Source organism: Salarias fasciatus, chromosome 13 (assembly GCF_902148845.1).
Source record: "Salarias fasciatus chromosome 13, fSalaFa1.1, whole genome shotgun sequence".
In the NCBI taxonomy this organism is placed as follows: Eukaryota; Metazoa; Chordata; class Actinopteri; order Blenniiformes; family Blenniidae; genus Salarias; species Salarias fasciatus.
In genome coordinates this window covers 8,312,590-8,334,574 of record NC_043757.1, presented here as the reverse complement: position 1 = coordinate 8,334,574, position 21,985 = coordinate 8,312,590, and the positions used below count along the sequence as shown (strand labels likewise).

The 21,985-nt window shown below is 43.1% G+C and overlaps 1 protein-coding gene across 1 annotated transcript in view; it reads left to right on the top strand.

Annotated features, from left to right (window-relative positions):
- Positions 1-2,113: 2,113 nt before the first annotated feature.
- Positions 2,114-21,985, top strand: part of LOC115399247 (adhesion G protein-coupled receptor A2-like) — a 107,359-nt gene continuing 87,487 nt past the window's right edge. Inside the window, exon 1 of the mRNA XM_030106527.1 lies at positions 2,114-2,169. The gene's annotated coding sequence lies outside the window, so the exon portion shown is untranslated. The remainder of the gene's footprint in view (positions 2,170-21,985) is intronic.

Genomic DNA, 21,985 nt, shown 5'->3' with positions numbered 1-21,985 from the left:
GTTGTCAGTCAAAAATATCGATTGGTGCAGTTATAAAATGTGAAAACCATCGAGGATTTAAAACTTGTAAACTCACATCACCTGTCTCGCCAGGCTGGCTGACTAGCTTGATCTGTTATGATGGACGTTCGACAGGCAATGAGCATTTTACAGCTGTTGCCATATTTTGTCAAAAATAAGCAAAATACAGATTGCTACATCAAAATAAGATGTAATTTTTGTTGAAAATAATTCGGCAAGCAGTGGATTTTCTCAGCTTCATGCCACGCTGGCCTGTTCTCTCTCAGTCTGTTCAGCCGCCTTGCTCTCAGGTGTTAAATAGGGCTTTGGTGATGTTACACAAGAAAAAGTAGTTGGAAGTTGTTAAAGGGCAGGTTAAAGGGCGTCCTTTCATGGTCTAGTCAGTCTCTAAATTTTCCATCAACATTATGTGAGCTGATATGTGGGACATGTTCGAGTTAGACTCCCTTTAATGTGACAGCACCACTCCAGATTCCTTTGGAGGTCTCTCTACCTTTCAGGCCTTCTAATGTCAGCATACAGCTGCAGGTTGCTTTGGTAGGTTGAACCATCGTGGATTCTTTCAAATGTCTGAGTGCAACTCCAGTTACCTTAGTGAAGAATGTCTTTTTTAAATTCCTCAAAATGTGTTTTGGGTGTTTAATGCAAATAAAGAGAACTTTGGTTGGTAGACCTACCTTAGACTCATACAGATGTCCCCATGCAACACTTGGGAGCTAAGATGGCTAAATATAACTTCTTAGAGATGACTAAATGAAAGTTTAGATAGCTTATGTAGGTTTGTTGCTTACCCAATACCTTGGGTGGACATGAGGCACATTGGTTATCTACCTAAACATCACCATCTCCACTGATGACCAAAAACTCAGCAGCAGAACTTCAAGCCGAGTGGTGGATTGAACCAATGATGGCCTACTTCCCACACTCAGAACCATCATAGTATGCACATGACCCCCCCCCCCCCCAACTAACAATCTATTGTCAGGTCTGTAAAAATGTTTGTTCACCCTGATGCGACCAGGCTGCCCCCAAATGACCAATCGATGTTATCCTCCAGAGTCTCACCGCGACCCACGTCTTTATGATGACACTGAAAAACAACAGAGCGGAAGTGATGAATCTTCAGATGACACAGATCAAGAACTCTTAATGAGCGGTTTAAAGCAACATGAGGGGTTAGTAAAATAACTGAGAGCCTGGACAACTGCAACGTGATTCTGCATAATCTAGTATGCAAATATTCACAGCCCAGTATCACACAGCATTCTCGCTAATGAGTTATTGCTTGTTTTCCTTTTTCACTGCAGCTATACTGCCTGTGTTTATACTATGCGGCTTTAAGGTTTGAGAAAAGTCCCAAGTCCCAGGGCTGACTGCGTTAATGCGACAAGATATTGTGTATGTTTGAGCCTGCCAGTAACACTCAGCAGGAAGCGCTGTCCAAACACTGCGTGTCTCTATTTTTGATTTTTCTGTCCTCTGAGACTGACGCTCACAGAACATATAGCTTCTCATTTTACATTCAGCACAGGCATAATTTATCCGAGAGGACAAAGAGCAAAAGGAAATGTAGTGGCGGTCTTCCTGGAAATAATCAAAATGGAAGCGCGGCATCTCCTGTGAATATTAATTCATCACTTAAAGATCCCTGCGGTGCATTTCATTGATTTGTTTGCTGTTTTGATGCGAGCAACGGATGATTGAATTGTGCTGAAGTGGCGTTTCTTGGAGCTTTTCTATTAGGCCGATATTTTGACATGGAGAAGTGGAGGACGAGAGGGGGCGGGGTCGGGGTGACTCGGATCATTACCCACCTTAACCACAAATGCTCATAAACACGACAGAAACGTGGCCAGGATGAGTAATTTACAGCCGCAATCTCATCAGACATAGGAGATAAGGATTTCTCCTGTCAACATATTGACAGTCAGAGGATAGACAGTTTATCTGCCATTTGAATAAGTAATCCCCCTCCCCAACTCAGTATTTACCAATGTACTTCCATTCATTTGTTTCTGTGTGCTCATCTCGTCTTCTCCTCTCTCTCTCTCTCTCATATCTTTTGGCCCTAAACAGAAACCTGAGTAACAACAAGATCTCTCTGCTGAGGAATGGCTCCTTCTATGGCTTGGCCGCCCTGGAAAAGCTGTGAGTACTTAAATCAAACTCTCTTTACTGTTTCGTCCTCTGAGTTCTATTAGCTGTCATCACAGCAGCGCTACTGGGGAACGGCAAACAGCGGACAAGGCGGGAGGGAGGAGAGCCCTGTTGAGAACTGGTGGGGGAGATTTAACATGCGGGAAGCATGCCAGTGGTTTTTCACCTTTTTATTTAACCTCAATAGCCACAGTAAATGTCTTAAAGGGGATAATTTAAAGCAATATATGAAGGACTAATGCAGTGCGAGACCAGGCAGGTTTGGCTGACTGTGGTGAGCTCATGTCAATGAATCTGGCCCCGTGCGCGCTTTCCTGCAGGGCTGTTTCCATGCAGCCTGGTGATGAGCTCTGTGATGGCTGCCCCCGCTCATCCCGCCCGGCCCCGAAGTCACCTATTGATTGCTTTCACCTCCGTCCAGCCCCGTGATCACCGCTTCCCAACCGGATGCTGACACTGACATTGGCTGATGATGGGGGAGGCTGGAGAGAGGAGCCGGGCTCAAGCAGAGCGCCAGGCTTGATGGCTTTCTCTCGCTTTCAGTCATCTCCAGATGGAGCGCGCACACATCAAGCTCACACACGCGCACACACACACACACACACTCACAAACTATATCAGTGACTGCTGTGAGAAATTATTACAGTCAGTTTAGCCGCTGACTACTTGACAGTTAAATTCAGAGCGGAATAATGTCAGCGGAATAATTCTGCCCCTTTTCAGTTCCCCTTTGGGTGACCGTGCCGCTGATCGACCTACAGGACGATGTCACCTGTCTCTCCGGGCCTTATTAGTGCCATCAAACCCCCCCCCCCCTTCCGCTCTCATCCTCCCAGCTCCACTGGAGTAGCAGAGAGGTGATTGTGAGGCTTTTGAGGACAGTCGGCCAAGGGTTTGGCGTGCCTGACCTTTCGGGGCAGCGTGTTGCGTGGCCGATCCCTTCCTTCACCTCACTCCCCAGGTGCGGTCTGTCCATCCGTCCTGCCCGCGTGCAGCATTTGGCAGAGGGAGTGTGTCACGAGCAGTTGATGCCAGGCCAGGTAGCCTCAGTCAGTTGGAAGCAACGGCCAGCTGTTGCCTCGTCTGGTCTGGCCCGACTGACCGCCTGGCTGCATGGCTGGCTGGCTGGCTGGCTGGATCTGAGGGTTGCAGCGCATTGGAGGTTGATTGACAAGCTTAATAAGGCATGTGTGCGTGTTTTGCGCCACGCCTGCTTCAGCTGTGGTCTCAACATACTTCTACATGCAGGCCTTTTGGGACAGAAATGGAAAAAAACAGTGATGCGGGAACAAGGTTGCTTTTAATTAAAGATATTTTCTTAGTGTTTTCCATGGATGGTTTCAAGACATGGGAATGATTTTAACCTCAAGTTTTTCTAAATCTTAATCACTCAGTCAGTAGTGATTACTGCAATTTCACTGCCTTCAATCAAAAGATAGTCCTGAAACTGTACAAAAAAAAAGTGGAGTCAAAACTGAGTGATGGAGCTAAATTTTTGAGTAAATGAGTATTTAAATATGCTGTTTAGTGTCGTAAAGCTGTCGAGATGGTGAGTGATATAATGCTTGGTCTTTCTTTCAAGCTATTCAGCCTATAAAAGACAAGAAAAAACTTCCAGCATCTTAGAGTATGTGAATATTTGGTTGGGTTCAATGCTAAATTTAAATAACAAAAATGACAAACCATTACTTTTAACCCCATGACAGCACGAAAACAAACCTATTATACCATTATAAACAATCTAAGTTGTCCATCGTGGTCTCATATCAATCAAAAATTTACACGATGGTTTAAAGTGTGAAGGTTAAACTTTTGATGTGAAGTTGTTGTTTCTGCCGTTTCAGGATCAACAGAAAGAGTTTTCAAAAGATGCCACGTAAAGGTCAAACTTTTCTGACCAAAAAACAGAAACAATGTGTTTTCATTTGAAACGTAGTGTGAACGGGGCCTAAGCAACAGGTGTTTCATTTTAATATTTATCATCGGATATCACATCAGTATGATCTCTCTCATCAGGATGTTCATGTCCTACATAAACCTCACATCAGCAACTCAATCAATCCCCAGAGGGAATTCTCCCCCAGATGCGTTTTTCCTCAATCACCCACAAAGTGTCCTCTTAATGGATGGTCCCTGCATGTTGGATGATGGCCTGGATCCCCCCATATGGACACAAGCCCATTACCATCAGCCAAACTGGGTCCCACGGGGGCGCAGCGGAAACAAAGCCCATCACTGTTCTCCGGTCAGGACGCTGAATCTGGCTTTTGCCGCTTCATCGTCCTGTCACAGAAGGCCTCACTGTGTCGAGGGAACTGCGTGAAACGGATGAAGCTGGCATCGTTTTCGCTCTTCATACCGATTACGCAGCATGGATTTTGAAACTATGGTGTCCTGATATTTTCATAGAAAGATTAGACTGAGAACACATTTTATCTTGCCAAATAATTTCTTAGTTTTTCTGCCAGAGAATTGTTTTACTGTCACATAATCCAACAGTAAGTTTAAAAAAAAAAAAAAAAAAAAACTGCTGAATGAAACTGTTGCCCAGACCAATGTGTTGATAAGTGATTCAGATTGTCAAATATACACAGTAGTCTTGTCTTTTTATTATATTATTTTACAGTTATGACAGTGGATTTATTCCCAGCAGAGTAAATGTATTTTCTTCCACCGAGAGCAGTGGGTGTGTTTTTTGTCTGTTTGATGGAGTGGACTCAGGGCAGAGACGGTATCAAAATTCAGAGTAACATCTGCAATTGCTCATTCTGAAAAGTAGATGTCAGAGGCACGAAGCGGCGTCCTTTCAAAAAGTTGGTGAGCTCCTGACAAAGTGACGTTTCTGCTGCCGTTCTCGATGAGACGCATCTCCTTGGGTGGTGATTGATGAGGCAATGGCACGTCGCTGAAGGACGCGTCTCCCAGCTGGTTGTGCATATGAATGTATGGGTCGAATGGAGGAAAGGAAGTCCAGTGCACTCTAAGGAGAGTGGAGGTGGAAAAATGCTCAGTAATTATACAATAATCCAAAATCACCCCGGGGTTCTCTTCAAAGGATTGCAAGTCAAGTGTTAATAAAAAAATCTAATTCATTATTCATCAGGTGGGATCAATAACACTTCAATAAATTTGACAACCACTCAATCGGAACTTTAAAATTCAGATCAATTTTAAAACTATGATGGTGTTGAAGGGAAAACAAAAGCTTATTGAGCATTAAAAAAGAAATCCAGTAAATCTAAATATGATATTAGAGTTATCTTAAAAGACCAGTATTGACAAATACACATCGCCTCAAGGCTCCAACAGGCGCTTCAGTTTTAGCAGCCTTTTAAGTATATTACCTGCTGTGCAATGTGGATTTTGGGAATGAGAGTAAGTTTTGCTCTCAAAAACGAATATTTAAAAAGCAAAGTGAAAAATTCAAGCTGGATTTTGAAGTTTCTGCTGACGACAGGCTGGATGGTCCCGCTCATCTTCACAGAGCAGGAAAAAGCATCCAGTTCCTCTGGCCTGAGAAAACATCGGGGAGGTTCTTTGGAAATGAGCCTTGGCCCAGTGTGGACAGCAGTGTTTGTGGACTCTGTTCACACCTAAAGCTTCAGGAGCTTGAGCCACTTCTTTGTGTGGAGATGGTGTAGACCCTGGACAGGTCACCAGGACAAACTGAGAATAAAATTAGGATCTGTTTACACTGCATTTTCAATTGAAAACAGTAACATTTGTTTTGTAACTTTTTTTTCTACAATGCAGAGTTCTGCACATTTGCAGTAAATACACTTGTGTGTAATTTAGCAGTGACAAGAGAGGAATCCAGAGTGGTGATTGTCCTGCCTGCTGTTGCGGAGTTAGCAGCACTTTTTCAATGAAGTGTAAATCACTGGCACTGGAATCACATGTGGATGCACCGCACGTACATACACCAGATACTCAGTGGGCCTGCTATAGGACCAAAAATGATGATGGACTGTTCTCTCCTTCCACACATACGTGGTTCCATTATAACAACACGGCACTAAATCCTGGATGTGCTTTGAGCGTCTCTGGCAATTGTCAATGTTGCTGTGTTCACCTTTCTGATATAGTAGCTCTTTACTGTGTGTGTATTTTGTGGGAATTACGTTTCACATCTGTTCCTTAAACCCTTCGGTACTCCCCAACCTTCTTTTTTGATGTTACTCTCAGCTGGTACTGCCACATCTATCATGATTTCCCTCTTCAGTTTATCAACTGCCACAATGTCCAGCTGGTTAGCCAGCAGCTGTTTGTCAGTCTGGAAGCTGAAGTTCTTCGCCATGTTGTTCTAAGCCACCTTTGGGGGGATGTCCCATTGGGATTTGGATACCTCTTGTCTCTACTGGAAACATACGTTTCTGTACACTACCCCAGCCTCTCGGTGGTGTTTTTCCATGTATAGTGATCCTGCCTGCATCCTCCACTCTGCTACTATGTGCTGGGCTGTCTCTGCAGCACCTTTGGTCTGATCTATTGTGGTCGACCTTCGCCTCTACTGTGCTCAGTGTCTGTTCTTTTGCTGCCATCATGCCATCATTACTGCCTGTGTCGTCTGTCAGTCCAGCATTTTCCAGCTATTTGGGGTTCTTCATCACATCTTTCACTTCCTCTGCCTGGTAGTAGTTAGTGATGGGTACTGAATTTGGTACTTTAATTGGTACCAACCAAATTTCTTCGGTGCTACCGAGTACCGATTCAACGTAAAATCAAATGGTACCATGTTTTGGTACCTAAACGCATCCATGACTGTGAGGGAGTGAAAGAGAAGGCAATTTTCCAAGTCAGACCTGAATGCAGCATTGCAAGCACAGGAGCGTAATGACATCAGTAGCTAGCATTTTAACAAAGCAAGTGTGACTGGAAAACACTCAAAAGTATGCCTCCTCATACCATGCATATTACGCTGGAATGCTACTATTATGGCGGGAATACTTTTAATCTAATAAAATTTTTCTCAAGGCTAGGAGTGCACAGCCTCAGATCTACGCCTACAAGTCCTGCATTCGGCACCATTAGCGTGCTAGCCTCTGTTAGCACGCTAACATCCTTTAGCTAGATGTGACTGAGGAGGTTCAGTCCTGTGCAGAGCAGCAATGACGGTGATGAATTCCCTTGTTATACGTCTGTTTCTCTATAACTGAGGGAAAACTTCAGTTTTGAGATCAATTCAGGCGGTACGTGGGCGCTGAAGTAAATTAAATCTGACTCTTCTACTCCAAACACATCTCGGCATTGTCACTGTAATTGTTCAGTTTACTTTTTGGACCGATTGTTTCTCTGTATCTGTTCTATTCTATGTACGTCATTTCCAGTTTTGATTCAGATCTTCCTTTATTGTACAAAAGTCTGTGGGTTTTTTTCCCCCCCCTCTGCTGTCGTTTCTCTAACACAGGACATGAAGTCAGATGAAGCCTTAAATGGATCAAAGCACGCTCCAGAAATATGAAGGCTTTTATTGTTATTTTACTGGAGAGCATTTCTAGGTCACAGCTGAGGCGAAGCATGTGGGTGCCATGGGTGTGACTGATCGCTGACCAAGTTTGGAGAAATGGAGGCATTAGATATCCGTTCCGACTATTCCCTCCGCTTCACTGTTGCTGTTAATCATAGTTCTCCTCCAGTTACGAGTAAAAGAAGCAGCGCAATTTATTAGGAGCAGTCATTGTATTTGTTTTCAGCTTGGGGAAAGTGGGAGTTGTTTCTCGCTTTGTTGTGCTATGCTGCTTAAAAAAGATAACAAAAGTGCAAGAGGACTCCCATCAAAAGCTTCTGAGAGAAGAATTTGCCTCGTACTCTCCTTGACCTTTCGCTTTGTTCTCATTGAAATGTCTCACACTGATGAAAACAGTAGCACCAAAATAGGATACAGTTACTGAGCCGTTGACAAAAAAAATCATTCTCAGAGTTCAGGGATTCTTGGAGTTTTTCTTCTTTTTTCTCCATCTGATTCAAAAAATGCTTCTTTTGTTTTGAAGTGACTTTTTTAATCAGGCATGCCGGCTGAAAAGCAGGTGCTTTTTTTTCTTTTATGTTTCTTCTCCAAACCCTAAAGTAAGAAAATCACAACAAACCATTCCTAATGCATTGCTCATCTGCCCATGAGGAACACGTTGCACTCCAGCAGTCAGAAAAAATGTTTAATCATTGCACCAAATGGATTAAAAATGCAGGGATATCTACATTATATATTACTGAGCCTGAACCGCAGTATCCACTTACACTGTGACTTTAAAATCACCAGCATTGTTCACTGGGAACGTTTGTCATAAGTGGTGTTGGTCTTTTCCTTCTCATATCTGATTCAACATTTACACTGGCTGATGTGGCCATTAGCAGTTTTTATGAGGTGCTTCTCCTCTAATAAAAAGAAGTGTGGGGAAATAGTAACAGGGTTTATTTGCATGCCGTTTAAAGTGAAAGTGCATCATTTTTGTGTTTTGGTTCAGTAAAATTTCGCATTTAAACAACTTTTTGGGAACAAAGTCTGTTTACACTGTGATAGCGGAAATGCTTGAAACTTCATCATCCAAATTTGCAGAAGAGCTGTTTCCCACATCCATAGTGTATTAGCAGCATGTCAAAAACTGCCTGTTTACACAGAAACTGTATGTAGTCTAATTCTTTTTTTTTTTTTTTTTTGGATTAATAATGTTAAAACTTGACACTACCTTTGAGATTTGTATCAGTTAAATGACGTCAGTTTTCCCAATGCTGAATGTCCAATTCAAGTTGTGACATTCTTGTAACTGTTTTTGCTCTAAGTTTGGTCATTAACAGTGTGCTCTACAAGTGTGAAAGTTTGAAGTAACTGTTGTTGGTGAGTTGATGTAGTTAATAATTAAATGAACCATTCTGTTTTCTGGAGCAACAAATGTAGAGGAAAGTAAGTCTAATTCTGGGTTTCAGGACCTATTGGCCTCCTTTTTTTTGTTTTTTTTTTTTTTCTCTCGCCTTCCTGGAAGCCAACAGACTTATTGCCCAATTTTTAACCTTTTCAAACATGTCAAGAGTCAACAAGTTGAATCTAAGTGCTGGAGTTGAAATCGCATTTTAAATATACTGTAAAAGCAGAAGACTTGCAAGAATATGCTAATTAATACAACACTTCCGTTTATGAGTGATGATGGTTTCAAATAGGCGGTCGGATTATGCCGTATGTCGTGCCGGCAAGACTGAATAATTAATTGGTGGCCACAGGTCCTGCAGTGCTTACTGTATGTGGAATATTTTATTTTTGTAACACACACACACACACACACACACACACACACACACACACACACACACACACACACACACACACACACACACACACACACACACACACTAATGTACATCGCCATTTGAATCTCTGGCAGCGGCAGATACGAGCCTGTCACAACGCATTGACAGTGGCTCTGTTTAATTGGACTGAACTGTCTGACTGTCTGCCTTCCTTCCCTCCCCTCTCAGTGAGCTTTCAACACATATTTATTTACAATCCAGTAGGTGGTTATCTGTCTCGGTGAGTGTCTGTTGTTATTCAGAGTGCGCGGCCGGGCCTTCCCCCAAAGCATCTGCAAACGGACCCATGAATATTTAACATTCAAATAAATGGTTTTAATAAACAAAACCCACATTATCATCGGGACTTGAGCCAGTGTAGTTTTAGCAGTCACAATATAGGGCCAACAGGCGGATGTTCGGTGGGTAATATTTACTATCAGTACAGCTGAGGGTAATGAGAAGGTCAGAGACTTTGGATGTTGAGGTTTATCAGGGAATTGTCATGGTATAGGGAACATATGTCATGGTAAATCTGGAAATGGTAGAAAATTAAAGTAAAAAGACATCGCTTTATGATTGCAATTACAAATATTTGGGTGGTGGCAACAATTCTGCCACATAATTACTGCAAATACCAAATGAAAAAAATGACAAAAAGTAATTTTTTTGCTGTCTTAGTAAATATCAAGCCCCGACCCTGCAGGGTTAAGCGGGATATATAGGATAGGAGATGGATGGATGGACTAATTATCATGTATGATAGACGTCAAACACAGCATCATGAGGCATGGTGGAGGCAGCATCATTCGCTGCATGGCTGTCAGACGGTGATGGTTAAATAAATGTTGCAAAGAAGTAGGAATAGCTGGAGGAAACTCTGACTCCATCAAACCAAGACTTGAGAAAATATTCACCTTTGAGCAAGGCACACACCGTGAGTCAATTCCCCAGAAATGGTTTTGAATAAACAAGTTCGTGGTTTTTGTTGCCCAATCAAAGCCCAGATGTCAACACAATAAAAAAAAAAAAAATTAGTCATGTGGCGCGAACACAAAGAGGCAAACAATCATCTCTGTTGAGACGTTTTAGCCTCATATTCCTGTCCTGCCTCTGCTGATGGGAATTAGCAAGTGTTGCTATCATAAGAATAACTTTTAGAGCATTTATGATATGTAGAGAACTACATGAAAGCTATTCGCCCATATACAGGTCAGTTTGGTGGCACCCCAGACTTCTGCTGTCTGGCTGTCCAATCACTGATGAGATAAGGTGTGCTCCACTTCTGTAACAAGAGCTTCTCAGCATCATTAAAAACTCTGAGTAATGCTGAAAAACTGCCAGATATTGAAAGTTTTGCTGGAAAATGAGACGGAAGCACTCACTGATTAAACAGCTCCCTTCATTACCGCAGCCGTCATTTCCAAATATATCCATGTGTCCCCGTCATAAAGCGACTATTTATCATTTTGTCTGGATTCCGACCTGTTGATTAACCTTCTGACACGAGCCAGATCCTTCTCCTTTACGAAAAACAAGGTGCCTTTTCACATGTTCGGACGCATCGCGGAGAAATATGATCCACTAATGAATGTATGTCATTGTCTCATTTCATTAAGTGCGAAGCACAATCGAATACATCGCGCTGCATCGCCTTCCATTTGGGTGAGTGCCCAAATGGCCACGAGCGAGCCTCGGTTTTATTTGCTTGTGTACGTCGTGTCGAATGTGACCTCCAGTGATTCTGATGGTATTCTGATAATTACATCAGCGCTGAGATTTATTTAATGAGACTGCATATAATTTAAATACTGTTTGCTATCAAAGGCAGAGCACGCTCAGTTGAGACTGAGTGCCTGGAGCGCGTGTGCGTGCGTGTGTGTGTGTGTGTGTGTGTGTGGTCTGTCCAGCGTGTGTCTGTTTCCACTCACTGGGAGCATGTGTGTGTGTGTGTGTGTGTGCGCGCACACCTCCGCCCTGGTGTGACCGTGTGATGTGGTAATCATTTAGAGTCCAGGAGGAATCTGCCCATTAGTGTCACATCGCCGCTGTTCTCCGGGGTCACGCGGCTCCGGGAAGAAAAAACCCAGCCGGCTAAGATATACAGTGCAGTTTAAATTAATTGGGAAGCACTTCAGCAGCTTTTCAAACATTAACCACAAACGGCGGAGTTTATATCGAAGACTGCTACTGCTCCTCAAACGTGCATGACCGAGGGAGCCCGAAAACGGTTATTGTTCAAACATTCATCTGGTTTGAGCGACTGCAGCTGTATCTACAGCGGATATGTGGGGCAGCGCTCCCCGAGGTGGTTATCATTTGTTTGCATGCTTGCGTGCACCATAAATACTCAAAATGGTGTCCGGGGCCAGCGTTTACCTCAACGGAAAAGAAAAGTGAAAGTTTATTTGAGATTCTATTACCAGAGACCATCATTCAGTTTTATTTCTTTTTGCACTTCTGTTCAGTAGACTGTGGTTTGGAGATTCCTGCTCTCACATTTTCTCTGTGTTTTACATAAAAACTCTCTGGTGGCATATTTTCTTCCCTTTCACAGAAATCCTTCATTGTAAAGGGTGTTGACGTGAAAATGGAGCTTCATCTACTGGATTGCATCAGAGTAGAATAAGGAGATTATATTTTTGATTCCAAAAGAGACTTCAACATAAATTATTCATTAAACAATGACAAATAGAAACAATGCCTCCCCTTCATAGAGAATCAAAACACAACAAAACTCCAAATTTTTTATGAAAAAAACAAACATATTGACTTAAACAAAATGCGTCTGACTCTCAAAGTTATGAGTTTAAAAATATCTACACTTCAAACTGCAAAATGGGTACGTTTATCTTCAGTTCCTCTGAAAAGCAGACTCCAGAGCTATGACTTATGTTTCGGGTATGTTATCTGCAACTGTATTCTTTATTTTTTTTTTCCCACTTTCAGCAGTAATGCTGCACAAAGCCGCCTCTGGGGAATTACGTGGCATACAACAAATTACTGTGGCATTGTGTGCAAAATGTCAGTCAATTTAAATACTCGTCCTCTGATAAACAGTGAAAACCAGGAGTTTGTTTTGGAATAAAAAAGTAAAATATGGTCAACCGAACCTGGGGTTGGAAAAAAATATGTAGTAACAGTGGTCAAATTAACAACCAACACAACCCAAAACTATGCAAAACTCAACATTCTTCCGATGGACTGAATTTTTGGTTCCCAACCTTTTGATTGAGGGAACCAAATTTTCACTATTGTAAACTTAGACGACCCCCCCAACACTCCCTGAACAGTTCAGGAGCCTCATAACATATGATATGTGAAATAAAATTTCTCTGAGGATAAACTCTTTGGGGTGTTTGGTGGACTGGTGCTGCTTCAGCGTTCAACGTTCCAAACTTTGCTGCTCAGATTTTTCACTGTAAAAGATGAACTCAACTCTGGTTTGGTCCTCTGCTTCTATGAAGTCTTACCCCCGGATCCCACAGCACGCGTTTTTGGAGCGTTGCGTCGCGCTGGACGCAGCAAATAGGTTGCCATTGTAGTGGTCGGGAGCAGTTCCACATCCAGCGTTCACTCGCGTGCGTCACTGACGCGAGCGGCGCGCTCAGCAGCGTCCAGGATAAGAATACGCGTCCCACCTACTTTTGGCCGCGGCCGCACGCGAGCGCGTCAAGCCCCGCTGTTCGGATAGCTCCAAACAGGAAAGAGAACTGAAACAACTTCTGTGTTTTCAAAATTAAATAATTTGAAACGTTTACCTTTTTGGTCATTGTCAGAGATGTTCACTGAAGTATCTTTGCATAATCTTTAGTACTTATATTGTGCCAGGTTACAAGATATGGTTAGTCATATAGTGATACATTTATTTGTAACAATATTGTTTTATATATGCATTTTGTCATAAATAAAGCTCATTACAAATATCCAAAAAACTGATAATGTGCATATTTCGATATTTGAATACATTTGTGGAGTGAAAAAAATAGCATATGGTTTGTTTTCCATGTAGTGGTAATGTTTGTCCTCTTAATGCAGTATGTTTGTGTGCTTGTTTTATTGTGAAAGGGTAATGGAGTTAACGCGGGGGCTTGAACATCTCGCGCATGCGCTTCACAATGTTTTTGGAGCTCTGTGACGGAGCAGAGCGCAGGAGAACGCGTGCAGTGGGCGTTGACGCGCACACACACAAACGGACGTGAACGCGCAGCGGCGCACCGCAGCTAGACGCGTGCTGTGGGATCACGGGGTTACACTTACTGCCGAGGGCAAACCATTTTTCATTGCTTATGCTACCCTGTACCCTAATGTATATGACAAATAAACTTGAACTGAACTGAACTTTGTAACTCCCTGCCCCATCTTCTTTTTGAAGGATTCACTGTTGTTTTCAGACTGACGCTTCGCCATTTCTTCACCCTGCAGACAAGATGTTCATCTTTGAAATGTCTCTGTCCTGATATTCTAAATTTAGCCATATTTTTTTTAAAAACTTAATTTTGTTTTTGTCTTTCTTAAAAATAATTCCCTTGTCATCTAACAGTTAGGGCTCACTTACATGGGAATAATTTCTAGTGAAAGTGCAACGCCTTTTGTTGTATTTCTAGGGTCCATTGCGGTGCTCGGAGCCATTGAAAAAGCAACTTCTTGAAAATTGCTCTCAAGGTGGAACTTTGTTGGAAATGCTCAGGCTACTTTATCTTCTAAATGGTGAAGAATAACCATTTCTGAAATGCGTGAAGCCGATCGTAGTAAATGTAGTAAGTAGTTGTAATAGGCAATGAGCAAATACTGTGGCTGGATTTAAAAAAAACACTGTTTCTTTAAAAAAAAAAAAAAAAAACCACTTCTGAGATGCTTTAGAAGCAAAAATTGAGCATATGCCCACTCCTTTGGGGACCACTACACCACTGATTATAACAGATATCGAAGTCCCTTGTTGACGGTTATAGAATGAAAGTAGGATTCTGAATTATCATCCAGAGCTGCGTCGACCCGATTATTCTCTGGGCTGTTTGTTTTCCTGCTGCATTCCACCTTTTCGCAAGCAAAGCGAGCTGAAAGCCTTAACTGCCCCGAGGTGGTTATCTGTCCCCGCGTGTGCCGGGCTGGCAGCGGTCCAGGTGTGCTCTCGCTTGGAGATTGGCTCCAGCTCTTTGCCACCGTCAACAGGATAAGCACCCAGGAGAATGGATGGATGGAAATAATTGAATGGGAGTTAAACTAACTGATGTGTGACTCACTGTAATGACTGAGAAGAATTGTGGGTCCCAAGGCCAGACCAGTAGGGAAGCGCTGATTTAAGTGACAGCCGGAGCTTCCGAGCTGCCCGCCTCTCTGTTTATGTGCGTGCATATGGGAAGGGAAAAGAGGGAAACGGAGGGAGCGACCTTTTGAACCCGCCACTGCCTCTTCCTAAATCCAGTGTGGTTGCACCGCCACAGGAAAAGTTAAAAACAGAACCGGGGGCATTATTACGTTTTGTCCAGAGTCCATTCCAAACAAGAGCGAAACGTTACAGAACGAAGCTTCATCCACAGCAGTGATTTCAAGGGATATTATTTACTTGGCCAGTCAATCTTTAGTTTATTCTATTGTTGTGTGAGAGTATTACTGATCACACTGGATAATTATTCACCGAAAAGGATGCAACACTCCCTTTTAAATAGCTTCCTCTGATTGTTGGAACTTTTGACACTCTCTTGATCGAATATGAAACGGACTCCAACCGTCCAGATACAGTTTACGCCACACAGCTCCAATTTATGACATTTATTTGCAACGACGCGTTGACTCAGTGATGACGGCTATAAAAGCCGCTGCCTGTGAAGCTGTAGTTTGTTTAATGTGGCTTTAAAAGTGAACATGTTGCCCGTCTGATAATGTGTTCAGAAGGCAGCAGTATAGATATGGTTGTCCCAACGTGCTGTGGCGGAGAAGAAGACAGAACACGCACGTTGAGCTGATGTAACTCCATATAGGAAGGTTTATTCTCACAGAAATCAGGTGTCGAATCAATTAAGACATCATCTTAAATCCCATTTCTTTTATACTAATCATCACATCTTTTTCTTAACAATCTGAATTGTCACATTCCAATAACTGAACATATCTGAAGAAGAATCATTTTATCAATATAACAAAGATCATGAACTTGTTTCTCTTATATACACAAATCATTTCACTTAATCAACTACAATGAACTTTGACTATTTATTTCATATATACATTTTGATTATCACATACAACACATTTGATACAAGCTGACCAATGCATTTCCCCCTAATAGTGCTTTTAACATAAAATCTCTCTCATCTTTACTCTCATCTCCAATATGATATTTCTAACCTGGTATCCACCACACAGTTTACATTAGCAATATCATAGTGTAAGAACAGTTTCCCAAAGATGTGAAGTAAATAACATTTGACAATCTCAGCCGTTTCTCTTCAGATTACACATGCAACCGCCATGTTTTCCAGCTCCGCTAGCATTAGCATAGATTAGCAGACACTTCTCTGCTGCTTTCCCTCACAAATCTCTTTATAGATCACCTCGACTTCTACCGTATGTGATCTCCTCACTAGATAACATTTTCAGCCATCGATATCTGCGTTTATATTAATGTCAATGAACTTTATACCAACCTGTGGCGGAGAAGAAGACAGAACACGCACGTTGAGCTGATGTAACTCCATATAGGAAGGTTTATTCTTCCTCTGCGGCCTGCTCTACTCCATACCACCAGCGCCAAGCGCCTCCTAGCGGCTGGATGTGAGATTGCAGTGTTTACTGAGATTACTGTGAATGAAAAATAACTGATCTTGAAACAAAATGAAATAAAAATAAAATAGGGGTGTCTGTTTTTTTTTATCTTTTATCTTCTTGACCCTCTACACTCTCCCCCACTAAAAAAAAAATGTCTCCTGACATTTGCTACTGTTCTTTGTGTGGTATTTAGTGAATGAAAGTGTAGCAGTTGGGGTAATATGGCTGGGGATGGACCGAACAAGGAGGCGGTGGGAAACTGTGTGTTCCTGGCAGGGTTCGGCTAAGTAAGAAGGGGTTCACACTTGCATTCCAATGGTGATATGAGGGTTGTCCAAGGACATCGTATGTGAACTTTGTTGTTGGTATCGCTCTCCTCTGTGACCTTCTCATATGATCACCTTCTCTGATGTTTCCACCATCCATTTCATCTCTTTGATCCACTTCTGTGTCAACCAGCCCTGGTCCACTCTCAGTGGCCTCATTGTTTGGTTCCACCTCAGCTTCTTGTCTGTCCTGAGGACAGAATTCTCTGGCTGTTGCGCGCAGCTTTGGCTGATTTTGAGAATTCTGATTTGTGCCAACTGCCTCAAGTTGCTGAGGAGCTCGCTCTGAAATGGAAGTTTGTGGTTTTTGAGGATTCGCAAGTCTGTAACATGGAATTCTGCTCCGGAGGTCATAAGGGTAAGTATACTCCTGCTCCTCCTCATCAGAGCTGTCTGTCCCCGTTTGATCCATCCTGTTGTTGTGATGTTGAGGTCTCTTCTGTTTTGTCGTTTTGGTAGCAGGTAGTTCCTCCTCCAGAGGTAGATCATTTACTGGCAGCAAGAGATTTCGATGCAATACTCGCATGGTTTTGGTACCTCTCTCTGGTTGCACTTTATAAACAGGTCCATCTCCCATTCTCTCCACCACGCGATGCAATACTTTTTCCCAGTATGCACGCAACTTTCCTGGGCCTCCCCTCTCTGAGAGGTTTTTGACCAGCACCCTGTCACCTGGCTGGAGTGTGACACCTCTGACATGTCTGTCATATTGTTTCTTGCCTTTAGCTGAGGACTTTTGGCTGTTGTCAGCAGCTATTTGGTAAGCGACTCGCATCCTGTCTAACCACTTTTGGACAAATGACTGGTGGTTCTTTGCTTCACTCTCTCTCCTACAGCCAAAGAGCAAGTCAACTGGCAGCCGTGGAGCCCTGCCATACAAAAGGAAGAAGGGAGAGTATCCTGTAGAATCGTGCCTTGTGCAGTTGTACGCATGCACAATCTGAGGCAGATGATCTTTCCATTCACTCTTTTTTTCCTCTTGTAATGTCCGTAGCATTTGGAGAAGCGTGCGATTTAGGCGTTCCACTGGGTTGCACTGGGGGTGATAAGGAGTCGTGCGAGAATGAGCAATTCCTGAAAGTTGTTGCAGTCTCTGGAACATACTATTCTCAAACTCCCGCCCTTGATCGTGATGCAGCTTTTCTGGATACCCAAAGCGGGGAATAAAGTCCTGAAAGATCTTTTCGGCTGCTGTCTTTCCTGATTTATTTTTTGTTGGATAGGCCTGTGCAAAGCGTGTAAAATGGTCGATGAGCACCAGGATATATTCATACCCTCCTTTGCTTGGCTCCAGATGTAAATAATCGACGCAGACCAACTCAAAAGGTGCACTAGTTTTGATAGATCCCATTGGTGCTTTTTGTGGAATGCTGGGGTGTTTCTGTTTGATACAAGAGCATTTTTTTGTGATGTACTCTTCAATATCTTGCTGCATATATGGCCAATAAAATCGTTCTCGGCAAAGATGGATAACTTTTTCAGAACCTACATGCCCCATGTCATTATGTAAGCTCTTTAACACCACTGTTTTCAGTTGTTCAGGGAGAACGAGTTGTTTGTTTTGATCTGTTTCACGGTAGAGTACTCCATTTTCCACCACTAACTTGTTCCACTCATACATGAGCCTTCTCGACCATTTACTCATTGTCTTTTTTTCTTTTTCTGTTGGGATCACTCCTTTCAGTTTCAAAGACACAATCTCTTTAATGGCTGGATCATTTTGTTGAGCAGTTCTGATGTTTGGAGTGATGCTGGAAATGGTCTCTGATGGTATGACATCTGCATCTTCGCTGGTAAGCTGCAATACAGCCACCCAAGGGACATCATTGTTGTGCGCTACTCTGTTGCCTTGCCACACTGCAGAAACAAACTCTGATGACACTGCCTCTGTGAAATCTCCTATCTGCTGTGGGAGTTTTACTGGGTACCGGGACAACATATCAGCATCAGCATTTCTCTTCCCAGGTCGATACTTGATGTCGAAATGAAAATCCGCTAACTCCCCAACCCACCTGTGACCAACGGCGTTTAACCGTGCTGAACTCAGGATGTAAGTTAGGGGGTTGTTATCTGTATAAACGGTGAAGGTTGGCGCATAATACAGATAATCTCGGAACTTGTCACAGATGGCCCATTTTAGTGCCAGGAATTCAAGTTTGCCTGAGTGTAGATGATAGTTTTTCTCGGCTGGTGTTAATGTCCTGGACCCGTACCCAATGACACGCAGTTTGTTGTTTTGCTTCTGATATAATACAGCACCGAGACCTTCGTTTGAAGCATCGGTGTGAAGCAGAAAGGGAAGATCAAAATCTGGGTAAGCCAGGATAGGAGGATTTGTTAACATCTCGACTAACCTGGATAACACGCTTTGATGCTCAGCAGTCCACGTAACAGGTGTACGGGAGGGAAGCTGTGCTTTGTTTTCTTTTCTTTTCCCTTTTTGGGTCTGAGGCCTGGTGGCGTTACTGGTCTCTTCTGGTTTCTGCAACAGCTCAAACAACGGTCTTGCTAAGCGTGAGAAATCTTGGATAAAGGCCCGATAATAGCTTAGAAATCCAAGTAATGTCCGGACCTCCCCAACTGTGCTGGGTTTTCTTTCTTTCAGAGCCATCACTGCTTCCAAATCTTTTGGGTCAATTTGGATGCCTTCTTCTGAAACTGTCCGCCCAAGATAACGGATTTGTCTTTTGAAAAGTTCACATTTGGCAGGACGAAGCTTGATGCCATGTTGTCGCATCTGACAGAATACTTGACGGAGATGGTTCATGTGGTCATCAAAAGTTTTGGAATAACAAAGGACATCATCCAAATATGGCACACAGCACTCATCCCTGATGCCTTCTAATACTCCCTCCATGCACCTCTGGAATGCAGCTGGTGCGTTAGTCAGTCCAAAGGGTATTCTTACCCATTCATAGAGCCCCCAGGGTGTGCTAAATGCTGTTAAGTGTCTTGACTCTGTGCTCACGAAACCTTGATGATATGCACTACCTTGATCTAAAATGGAGAACCATGAATTACCTCCCAAACTGTCCAATAGATCCTGGATCCGTGGCAGTGGATGGCGATCAGGTATGGTTTTGCGGTTGAGCTCACGAAAGTCAACACACAGTCGCAGGCTGTTGTCTTTTTTTCGCACGCACACCACTGGCGAAGAATGAGAAGATACTGATTTACATATCCATCCTCTGTCTAAGAGATTTTGAATGTATTCTTTTACTTCTTTATACAGTGGTCGTGGAATGGAGTTGTAATTTTTCTGAACAGGTGAGTTGTCTGTTGTGTTGATCTTTAGCTGCAAGTCAGGAATGCATCCGATGTCGCCTTCCTCACGAGCAAACACATCTGATTCTTCATAGAGCAGTTGTCTCACCTCATTCTGTTCATGTTCGGATAGATGATCGAGGGAGACGTTTGGGTGCCATTTCTCTGTTTTTTGAATTTCCTTTGCATTCTTGTATCCATCATCCTTTGGGTTCACATTGGCAGTGCACAGGAGAGAATCATCGCTGGAATTTGGAGGTTTCTGAGGAGGTGACTGAATAGTTACAGGTTTGCTGTCTGTGATCTCTTCAAGGGAACCCAGGACTGTCTTTGGAGGTAAGTAGATGTCTCGCCTTGTTGAATTTTGTATTGGTATTCTCACGATTTTGGAAGCTCCAACAGGCACATCAACAAGCGCAGGGAACAACTCTAATCCCTCTGGTAATCTACAGTCGATGTCTGGCTCGAACAGCATTATTCCTCCTCCAGGAAGTGCTCTGATGTGACATTTCACCTGGCAAATGTTGTTGCTGGGAACAGTAAGCCCTTTCTTCCTTACTCTTACTCCTGGTCTTTCTGGCTCTTCCTGAGATGGCGCTGTTTGAATGACAGAAACAAGAGTTTCGACATTGTTTTTCTGGATTTTTAAGACTTCTGCCAGTAATTCCACTAAGCTGAGAGCATCTGTTTGGTGACTGCTTTCTTTAATGATCTCTTGAATCACATTAAAGCCTAGCAATGGGCTGCTCACTCTCTCTTTGCTTACCAGCATTGGAACACAGAGGGCAACGGAACCATGCTGGTCACTTGTGATCTCAAGCAGAACCTCAATCCACCCATCAAATGGTACTTCTGTTCCATTGGCTGCTGTGATTTTGAGTGGATGGTTTGGCAGCAAGCTCTCCAGTGGTTGAATGCTCACATCTGGCAAAGCTTTCTGCACCCAAGATTTCTCCACTATGCTAACCTGTGCCCCACTGTCTAACAGCATTGGAAGTTTTACCCCATTAAGGCAGCAAGTTATCATGCACCGACCACCAATCAGCTGTGCAACACGCTTTCCTTTCGGCACATTGTGTTGTTTGAAGGACTTGGTGGAAGATGGAGTTTTCTCTTTGGAGTGCAACTTTTCAGAGATGAGGGACTCCACATGAAGTCTGGTCACTGGTGGTCCCTCCCCAGTGACCTCATCCGGTTTCCCGACTTCTGGATGCAACCAATGGCTCTGTGTCCCTCTTTTCCACACCGGAAACAGTGCGTGCAGGTTTCAGCTCCTTGGGAGACACATTGGTGACACTTTCCCCTTGCTTCTGGCTTGGCTGACTGTTTTGGGTGTGGTGACATGGAATGTGTGTTTGCGGCTGCTGTGTTCACTGCAGGTGAGAGAACTTTCTCGATACTCTTAGTCAAAGATGACACTTGTAATGTCAGCTCTTGTATTGCAGTGCGATTGGCTTGAACTTCTGTCTGCATCTGATCTGCATTCTGTTTGTCCTTCTCTTGGTGTACTGCACTGACACTGACCATCTTTTGTTTGTGTGTATGGCCTAACCTCATCTGTCTCTCTGTGTCCTCACTCAAAGATCTTGTTATGACTTCCAAGATAAAGTCATCAGTGACATTTATGTCTGCAATGTGAGGCTTAAGGTCTCGTCGGATGTATGAACATTTTTCATTCATCCCCTGGTAAAGTGAATGGAGAAACACTCCCTGCACCAGTTTGCTGTCATATTGAAACCCAGAACTTTGTTTAGACGCAAACATCACACGCTGTTTTAACCCCATAAGTCTGTACATAAACTGCTGCGGGTTTTCTTTGTCAAACTGTTTTGCATTACTCAACTCCTGAAATAATTCAGTACTGCTCTTATCACGAAGATGTGCTCTCAGGAAACGCTTCAGTTCAGTTACTGTCAGGCCATCTTTGGTAATGAGCATATCTTTAAAGTTACCAGGCTTAATTATCTTTAGAACTGTTCTCATCACCTCAGCCTCAGAAAACCCTTCAGTCAGTCCTTCATCGATCTGTTTAGACAAGTTGTTAAAGCTTAACTCAGAACCAGAATCTGAAATTTGACCACCTTGGATTTTAAATTCTCTACGTGGTAACAATGCAGCAACATCACTTAGTCTTATCAACCCAGGTACTTGATCTGCAACCCCTGATTGTT